Source organism: Netta rufina (assembly GCF_964035555.1).
Source record: "Netta rufina genome assembly, chromosome: 1".
NCBI lineage: Eukaryota > Metazoa > Chordata > Aves > Anseriformes > Anatidae > Netta > Netta rufina.
In genome coordinates, this window is record NC_140123.1 from 173,412,485 (window position 1) to 173,421,840 (window position 9,356).

Below are 9,356 nucleotides of genomic sequence, written 5' to 3' on the forward strand. Positions count from 1 at the left end.
AAAGCTACAAGATGGACTTCTGTTTGAAAGGGAGGGATAAAGCAGCAGTTCCAGAGTGTTGTGGTTTAACCTGGTTGACAGCTAAACACCACAGAGCCGTTCGCTCACTCTCCCCACTCCCTCTCTGGGATGGGGGAGAGAAATAGGAAAGTAAAGCCTGTGAGTTGAGATAAAGACAGTTTATTAAGACAGGAAAATAATAATAACAACAATAATAATAACAACGATGATACTACTACTACTACTAATAATGTGTACAAAACAAGTGATGCACAATGCAATTGCTCACCACCTGCTGACCAATGCCCAGCCTAACCCCAAGCAGTCCAGCTCCCTTCCCCTGGCTAGCCACCCCTATACATTGTTTAGCATGACGTCAGATGGTATGGAATACCCCTTTGGCCAGTTTGGGTCAGCTATCCCGTCCCAGCTCTTGCTGCACCCCCAGCTTGCCTGTTGACAGGACAGAGTGAGAAGTTGAAATGTCCTTGGGTTGGTGTAAGCACTGCTCTGCAACAATTAAAACATCAGTGTGTGTTACCAGCACTCTTCTCACAGAATCACACAGAATCACAGAATTTTCTAGGTTGGAAGAGACCTCAAGGTCATCGAGTCCAACCTCCAACCTAACGCTAACAGCCCTCCACTAAACCATATCCCTAAGCTCTACATCTAAACGTCTTTTGAAGACTTCCAGGGATGGTGACTCCACCACTTCCCTGGGCAGCCTGTTCCAGTGCCTCACAACCCTTTCAGTGAAGAAGTTCTTCCTAACATCTAACCTAAAACTCCCCTGGCTCAACTTAAGCCCATTCCCCCTCGTCCTGTCACCAGGCACGTGGGAGAACAGGCCAACCCCCACCTCGCTACAGCCTCCCTTGAGGTACCTAAAAAGAGCGATAAGGTCACCCCTGAGCCTCCTCTTCTCCAGGCTGAATCCTAAGCCAAAACATAGCATTCTACCAGCTACTAGGAAGAAAATAACTCTGTCCTAACTGAAACCAGGACACAGAGGATTTGGCAGTTGGCACAAATGCATTCATCGCATGTAGAGGAAAGGATGTTTGAGATGAGCTGGAGGAACAGCTACTTCACAAGCAGAAATGCTAAATTAGTAGCATACGTGGTTCTGTAAAAAATATTCATAGTCCATCAGTCAACAACAACAAAAAATGAGATCTGTAATACATTTTTTCATTATAAAAAATTACAGAAATTACAAGATAGCAACAGATTAGCACTCCATTTACTAGGAAGTGGGCTGAATGGAAGGCAAAACTGAGGTCACAGCCAAAACGTCTGTGACGCCTATAAAGCCTGTCAACAAGTTGCTCTGATTGTGCTGAGACCGCTAACATCATGCTGACCAAGAGCTTCTTTTTGCTTCTTTGCACTACTCTATCATCATTTCTACTTGTGTGCATGGATTCTCAGCTTACACATAAATTCACACAGGGACTCCCTTTTTGATCTTTGGAAGATGTGTGGCAAACCTGACTTGTTGAGACAACAGGCCTCCATGCCCTGCAGTAGAGCACAAATCAGTCAGTGTCAATTGGGAAGTTAAGCACAACTAATCATGGTAAAGGTGCTTTGTAAGCAAATGAAGACAGAGCTGCAAGACATCCTAGAGTGTCACAGTAGTTATCAACCATACAAGAAGGGGCCTTAAAAAAGGATGCATCAGAGAACAATGTTTCCGTTTCACACTCTAACAGAAGAATGAATGACAGAACAAAAAATCAGTAAATGACAGGGCAGAATAATGATCTAAAGATCCAAAGCCAATATACTCAGGTCAGCAGATATGGGTACAGCTCTCAAGGACTGGGCAAGAGCCCTGCAATAGGCAGACAAGCACTGGAGAATTGCAAGTGATCAGTCATTATTTATGTAGTTAAGCTGAGGACAGGGTCTGGACTAAATAAGAATCTGGACCATCAGTGACACCAAACACTTCTGATTTTCCCACAGGACTTGCAAACATCAGATAATAGCAAGCAGCGTCAGGAGCAAGCTGGAGGCAAATGCAGTAAAAGCTACATGAACTAGAAAGCAAACAAGAACACAGAAAAAGACTCGCAAATCCATGGTGACATGAAAGGAAAGGGTGGGTTCATCAAACATCTGCACACTACTGTCTGGCCCCAGCAAGTCAAGAAAGGCTTTCACAGAGCACACACAAAAGTTATGGCACAGCTGTTCAAGAAGTATACACCCACCATCTAAGTGTTGAGCTCACGCTAACTGGGGATAAGCTATAAACTGTATGAAATGAGGACCGTCTATATTTTCTCTGAAAAAAGGATCATGATTAAGATGTGTTTTCTCCAAAATCAGCATCTCAAAAAGCACCTCCAATCCAGAGCTCATGCTCTGCACAGTAGAGGATTTTCTCTGGGTCCGCCGTGAAAATCTCTGGACAGTTTTGATGGCTATGTTCAGAGGGAGTTGAAGGCAGTCACTGACTTCTCCATCCAGAAGCTACAACAAACAGTGTGAGAGCACCATTATTAAGAATAATTTTAAAATAATAGTAATTAATATATATATACATGTTAGTATTAGGACTTACCTTACAATGAAGCAGATTTACAGCAACCAAATGAGATCAGTGAAGGGAGTGCTGATTGCTGCAGTGAAATGGTTAAGAAAATCATCACAAGTTTTTTTTTTCAAATGCTGGCTGCAGTTGTTAGTCTACAAATAATCATGTTCTTTAAAAATCTATGAATCCGTGCTTGGTTAGTGAACTGCTTGGAAAATAAGTAACAGCTCTTAGCATGCAGTTCCTGGCAGTATGCAGTGCGCACTGTGCAGTGTGCCCTGGGGAGCTCCAGCAACCAACACAGAGACAGGATTTTGATAATTGCAGTCTTGGAATCAGGAACTTAATTTTAACCTACAGTACCTGACTGCTTCCGTGGGCCAAAGTCACTCACTCAAATGTGCATTGGGAGTCAATGGCAGAGTTGGAAACTGAGTTTTGCCTTACATGCCAGAACTCAGGAACAGCACAGGGAGGACACTCTTACTGACACTTCCAAGAGTGGTTGTAACCCACTCACAAGGAGCTTCAGTCATAGTCTATGCCCAGCAGAAAACTATGTCCTCCGTGTACGCAGTGGACTCTCCAGCCACAAGAAGTGATGCAGATGCCCAGACAGAGCTCCCAAAGGAAGAAGAAGGGGAGATGACTGGTGGAATCATACTCTAGTGTCCTTGGAATTGATGTGTCAGCCAGCCACAATACAAGAAATTAAGTATTCCCTACCCTCTTGCCGCCAGGCAGTAAATGGGGACCTAAGAGACAGGGGGGAACAGAAGCAGGTTTCTGCTCAGGGAAGCTGGCAAATCCCTTTTTTTTTTTTTTAATTTATTAACAGCAAAAGGAGGACAACATTTATTTATCTATTTATTTATTTACTTATTGACAGCAAAAGGAGGACCGAAGATGACATTGGTCCATTACTCAATGAGGATGATCACCTCACAAACAGGGACATAGATAAAGCAGAGAAGTTTAATGCCTTCATTGCCTCTGCCTTCAACACTGATGAAGACAGTGTTGAAGACAGCTCTGGGATCCCTGGGGCCCTGAGCTGAAGGAATGTTACTGAAGTAATGATAACTCCCAGACAACCCCAAACTCGTCCAGGATTTGCTGCTCCACCTGGATGCATATAGTTTTATGGGACCTGATAGGATTCATCCCAAGGTACTCAGAGAGCTGGATGATATTGCAAGACCTCTCTCAATTATTTTTCAACAGCTGTCAGAATCTGTAGAGGTTCCAAGTGGGCTGGAAGCTGGCAAACGTTGTTACAATTTTCAGGAAGAGCAAGAAAGAAAACCCTGGTAATAACAGGCCCGTCAGTCACACTTGGTAAAAATATGGAGAAGATTATTTTGGGAGTTATTGACAATCACCTAAAAGACAATGGAGTCACTGGTCACAACCAACATGGGGGTCACAAGGGGAAAGTCCTGTTTAACAAACTTAATTTCCTTTTATGACAAGGTCACCCACCTGATTGACCATCGGAAACCAGTTGATGTAATCTTTTGGATTTCGGCAAAGATTTTGATACTGCTTCTCACAGTATGCTTCTGGACAAAATGTCCCGCATACACCTAAACAATGCATAATAGTATGGGTGAACAATTGGCTGATGGATTGGGCTCAAAGGGTTACAGTAAATGGGATTACATCTGTCCATCACTAGCGATGGTTCTGGAGGGCTCCATTTTAGGGCGTGTTCAATTTAATGTTTCCATAAATTATTTGGATGCAGGACTTGAAGGTATATTATGTAAGCTTGAGGATGATTCTAAATTGTTAGGAGCTGCTGACTCTCTTGACTCTCTGGAGGAACATTGTGGAGAGATCTTGACAAATTACAAAAACATGAAGTTTAGCAAGATCAAGTGCTGGATTCTGCATCTGGGGCAGGGTAACCCCAGATATATGTACAGTCTGGGGGACAAAAGGCTGGAGAGCAGCCCCACTGAAAGATCTGGGGCTTCTGGTCTACAGCAAGCTGAGCATAAGCCAGCAATGTGCCTTGGCAGCCAAAAGGGCCAACCATATCCTAGGGTGCATCAAGAACAGTATTGCTAGCTGGTCAAGGGAAGTGATTGTCCCACTCTGCTTTGTGCTGATGAGGCCTCACCTCAAGTACTGTGTGCAGTTTGAGACACCACAGCATAAGAAGGACATAAAACTACCAGAGAGTGTCCAAAGGATCACTACAAAGATGGTGCAGGGTCTAGAGGGGAAGACGTATGAGGAGCAGCTGAGGTCCCTTGGTTTGTTCAGCCCAGAGCAGAGCAGGCTGAGCGGAGGCCTCATGACGGCCTGCAGCTCCCTCACGAGGGGAGTGGAGGGGCAGGCGCTGAGCTCTGCTCTCTGGGGACAGCGACAGGACCCGAGGGAACAGCATGGAGCTGGGACAGGGGAGGGTCAGGCTGGGGGTTAGGGAAAGGTTCTGCACCTAGAGGGTGGTCGGGCACTGGGACAGGCTGCCCAGGGCAGTGGTCACGGCACCGAGCCTGCTGGCATTCAAGAAACATTTGGACAACACTTTCAGACATACGGTCTGATTTTTGGGTGGTCCTGTGCAGAGCCAGGAGTTGGACTCAACGATACTTGTGGGCCCCTTCCAATTCAGTGTATTCTATGATTTTATGAACTCTGTGCTGAGGCTACTCTTATGTGACTGAATAGAAGCTGAACTTACCAGGTTTATAATCAAGAAAATATATGTGGAGCAGAGTCCTTGCTCATTTAAAATCAAAGCAGAAATAAGCTTTGTCTTTTTTTTTTTTTTTTTTTTTTCCTGAGATTAAACAAATTTAAGTATGTACTTGAATTTATTTTATTTTGGGTGGAGGGGGGCAGGAGAGATGATGACTTTGGCAGTTTCCTTAAAAAAAAAAAACAAACTTGCAAATACAAATTTTAATTTTTTCTCCAGAGAAGTTTGATGAACTTTTAACACTTTTTGCCCAAGGCTAAGACAGTCTTAATTGCTTACATAAGGGAGAGAACAGAGACCTATTGGACCTGTCTAGAGATATCTTGAGTCTCTCCAGCACCTTATGACTCTTCACTCTGTGGAAGCTGCTGGCTTTGGATAACACATTTAAGAGATGGAAAGCAGAAGATGAGGGAGCCCATCTGCTAGCCACAGGAACTTCCCCTGCTATCCCCATGTATTTCCTGTTGGAGATCCAAGCAAGAGTTAGCACCTGCTTCAAAGCCTGAGGCGCAAATAGCTTCCCTCCTGTCCTACCTAGCTGTAGCTGAGAGCTGCTGGGGGCCTTGGTTCGTGGCAGCCAACTTGGGTGGTCACACTGCACGGACTACACCGGGCACGTTAAAGAACGGGCTCTAAACTGGACCCTAGCTTTCCTCATGTCTGTGAATCCAAGAATCACAAAATACCCACCTACATTTAGGGAGGAACAAAGCACAGCCTTCTGTTGTTACTGAAATTTAACAAAATTATTCCAGAAATAACCTTGCACCTCCACAGGCTACGTGATTCCCAGAAAGTGCCATCATTCACTGAACTGAAACACCTGATTTATTATACACAGGTGTGAGCTAATTATTACATATTTATTACTTATTATTTTATTACGTGTTTATTTTGGAGAGGCAATAGACTTTCTGTAATTAGGCCTGCACCCATTATGAAGCCCTATTTTAAGCTGCTTTGTACCTTTGGCTTGCCTTAGCTTGAAATTTACCACATTTATTCTGTAGGCAATGGGGAAAGGGTCTTGTTTAGTTTGAAAAATGAGCATGACCTACTGCTTCAGTTACTGGATTTCAACTCAGAAACAGCAAAGTTACTTTTCTTGCGTATTTCATTAAAAGGTAAAGGGTATGTTTGATGGAGGAATTACATCTATTTTGTTCAACTTTGACAAGTTACCTATGAAATCGCCGGCTCTAAGGCACATGGGCCTTAGTCCTGCCTTTCACTAGTCTGATCAGTCTGAACATTCACAAAAAATGAGTGAGTAAAGCAAACAGGTGTCTACCTAATCACAATTAATCCTCCAGGTTCAGGAGTTTATGATCTGTTTTCCATTTTTCACATGCATCATCCTCTGTCAGATCAATAGCATATTTGGTCATGAGACAAGGAAATAAACTACCTTCAGTTTGAACTGGAACATTTTAAGTTCCTTACTGGTATCCATTGTTGCATCTAAACAGCTTTTGTGATTTATCTATTTATTTATTTTTAATAATAGGTTCTATTACCATAAGTGCCCTCTTTTCTCATTATTTAAACACAAATCTGTGTCCCCCTAAACAAGGTCCTCCCCTTTTAGTGGTAAAATGGAGGAAAGTAAACCATTTGATTAATGCAATGGTAAGTTCCCATGACTGCAACCAGTGATAGGGTTGCTTTTTGTAACAATAATCTTTTCCCTCAGTAATTCTTGCTTGAGGTTCCCTTTAAAACCATCAAGGTCAAGCCCTTGCAGTCCTCAAGTACAATCGGTTTAATCATGCTTCCTTCCCTTCAGCAATTAAATGGTTTCACTCCCTTTTGCTCTACTCCTTAAGGAGAAAAATAAATATTTCTTAAAAAATTTAACACTTTTATAAATTATAACACGGAAAATAATTCTATTATATGTTGGATTTTTTTCTGGGTTCAATTTCCTCATTCTATTTGCTTTAAATATTTTATAGTTACAACTGCACCGTTACATTTATATGTTTATAGTTATAAAAAAATATTTTAAGTAGAAATAACTTCTGAAGAGACAAAACAAAACAATTGAATTGTTAAATTACATTTTTTAACACAATAAACAGCTTTAGACTTCACATCGAGTCTCTCCTTTGTTTAGCTAACATCTTTAACATCTTTATGGCCTCTTTCAGCTGATGCCCAAAAGGTGCAAACTTTTCAGCAGACTAAACGCTTTTTCGTGTGAAGCAAAGCTGTCAGCGATGGGCTGAAAAAGTAATTACCAAAGGCCTTTCTATAAGGATTAGAATCCTTTAATATGCTGATTAATCAGCTTTTAAATAATGACTACCCTTGAGTAAGCCTTTCCACGTAAATGAAATGTCCTTACTTGCTGGTATATGACAATGCTATTTGAAAAATCAATAGTGATTAATAACCTGAAGTGCATTAAGTGTACAAATATAATTATTTTTAGAAAAGAAAAAGTGTTTAGTAACATATTTACTGTTTATCTTTACTGCCTAGCTGATGCTTTATTCAGGGCACTTCTTTTTCTCCCAGGAGTAGGCAACAAGCATCCCGCTGACTTCAAGCCTTGCCAGGTAGCTGATCGTCTCCGACTCCATCCACAGTTATTCTACACATCAGGAGGACTGCTTTGTATTTGTACTTGGATCCTCTTAACTCCACTAGCTCAATAATGGACCTAAACAACTAGTTACTGAGGGCATTCAGCATCTCAAATTACTTGGCACTTTGAGAAAGTAAGTGATAATAGGCCTGCTCTTTCGAGCTCTAATTAGTGCTATGCATTGTAAATGGCTTCTGAAAGCTACTTCTGATCTCTCAGGAAAAGGTAACCTCAAAAAGCAAATAAATAGTAGATGATTATTTCTTTTAAAAGACCAGTTATAATTATTATTCAATGTAATATAGGAATATTCTACTGCTTCTTTACAAGGAAACATAATCACTTGTAAAGACTTCTAAACTTTTAAGTAGCAGGCCACTCCCATCCACATCTTTGCAAGTATTTACCAAGAAGAAAATGTCAAATGTTCTGCGTGAGCCAGGACTGAGTCTTTTGTCTGTGCTTCCTGGTAAGCTCAGAAATATGCTTACTGGATCTTTCACTTTTACACCTACTTTTGTGTTAACTTTCCTGCCTTCCAATTATTCTCCTTTACTGCAATCTACATTTCAGGATACAATTCCCTATTTATATCGATTTGGCTATTTAGATTAATTTTCTTCTGAAAACAAACCCAGAAGCCTGCCTTTGGAATTAAAACATCATTCACACTTCTAAAATTAAGCATGTGCATAACTGTTTGCAGAACAGAGCCTGAAATTACCTCTCGTCTCTGTTTCTAATATCTCCAGGCTGCATTTATTTGCTGTCCTCTCATTTTTGTCCATTCTTTGAGATCACCAATGAGAACAATAAATATAAGCCTTGACATCCTACAGGACGTTTCTCTCTGGTGTCTCCAGTCCCTTTGTTGTTCTTTTCTGAAGTTTCCAGCTGCTGTGACAGATCAATTACAAAACAAAACAAAAAAAATCAGATTTCATGGCACATATGTATTGACTATTCTACTTTGTTCCCAGAATGGACCAAATACAGAACAATTCACTGAATCCATGGCAGCAGTAGGACTGTTTTTAAGGTCACTGCTAGATACGATGAGATATCACTGTACTGTTAACTATGGGATACAACAGCATAATTCTCACTAGTTCCCTTACCTACAAACTTGGACTTTATATAAACATTGTTTTAGAACAAAATTTATAAAAGCTGACAGTTTAGCAACCTTGGAGAGAAATGACAGCCTCTTTAAAGCCAGGTAATAAAACTCCCATTAGTTTCAGTGTTATACCCCTTATTTGAAGCTCGTTTGGTCTGTGTGTGGCAATAACATATTTCAAGTCTAGCAAAAAGACTGAAAATTCAGTTGTGTAACAATTTAGTGAGTTTGAAAGAGTGAAGCAAAGGTTCCTTCTTTGGGAACTTCTAACGCCCCAGCAGAGATGGTGCTTCTATCAGTCACAGAAACCTGTGGGATGCAGCAGGATTTGCAGGTTTTCCTGCCAGGCTGTTGAGCCTGAGGCTGCTATAGAGTCTCAGCTGAA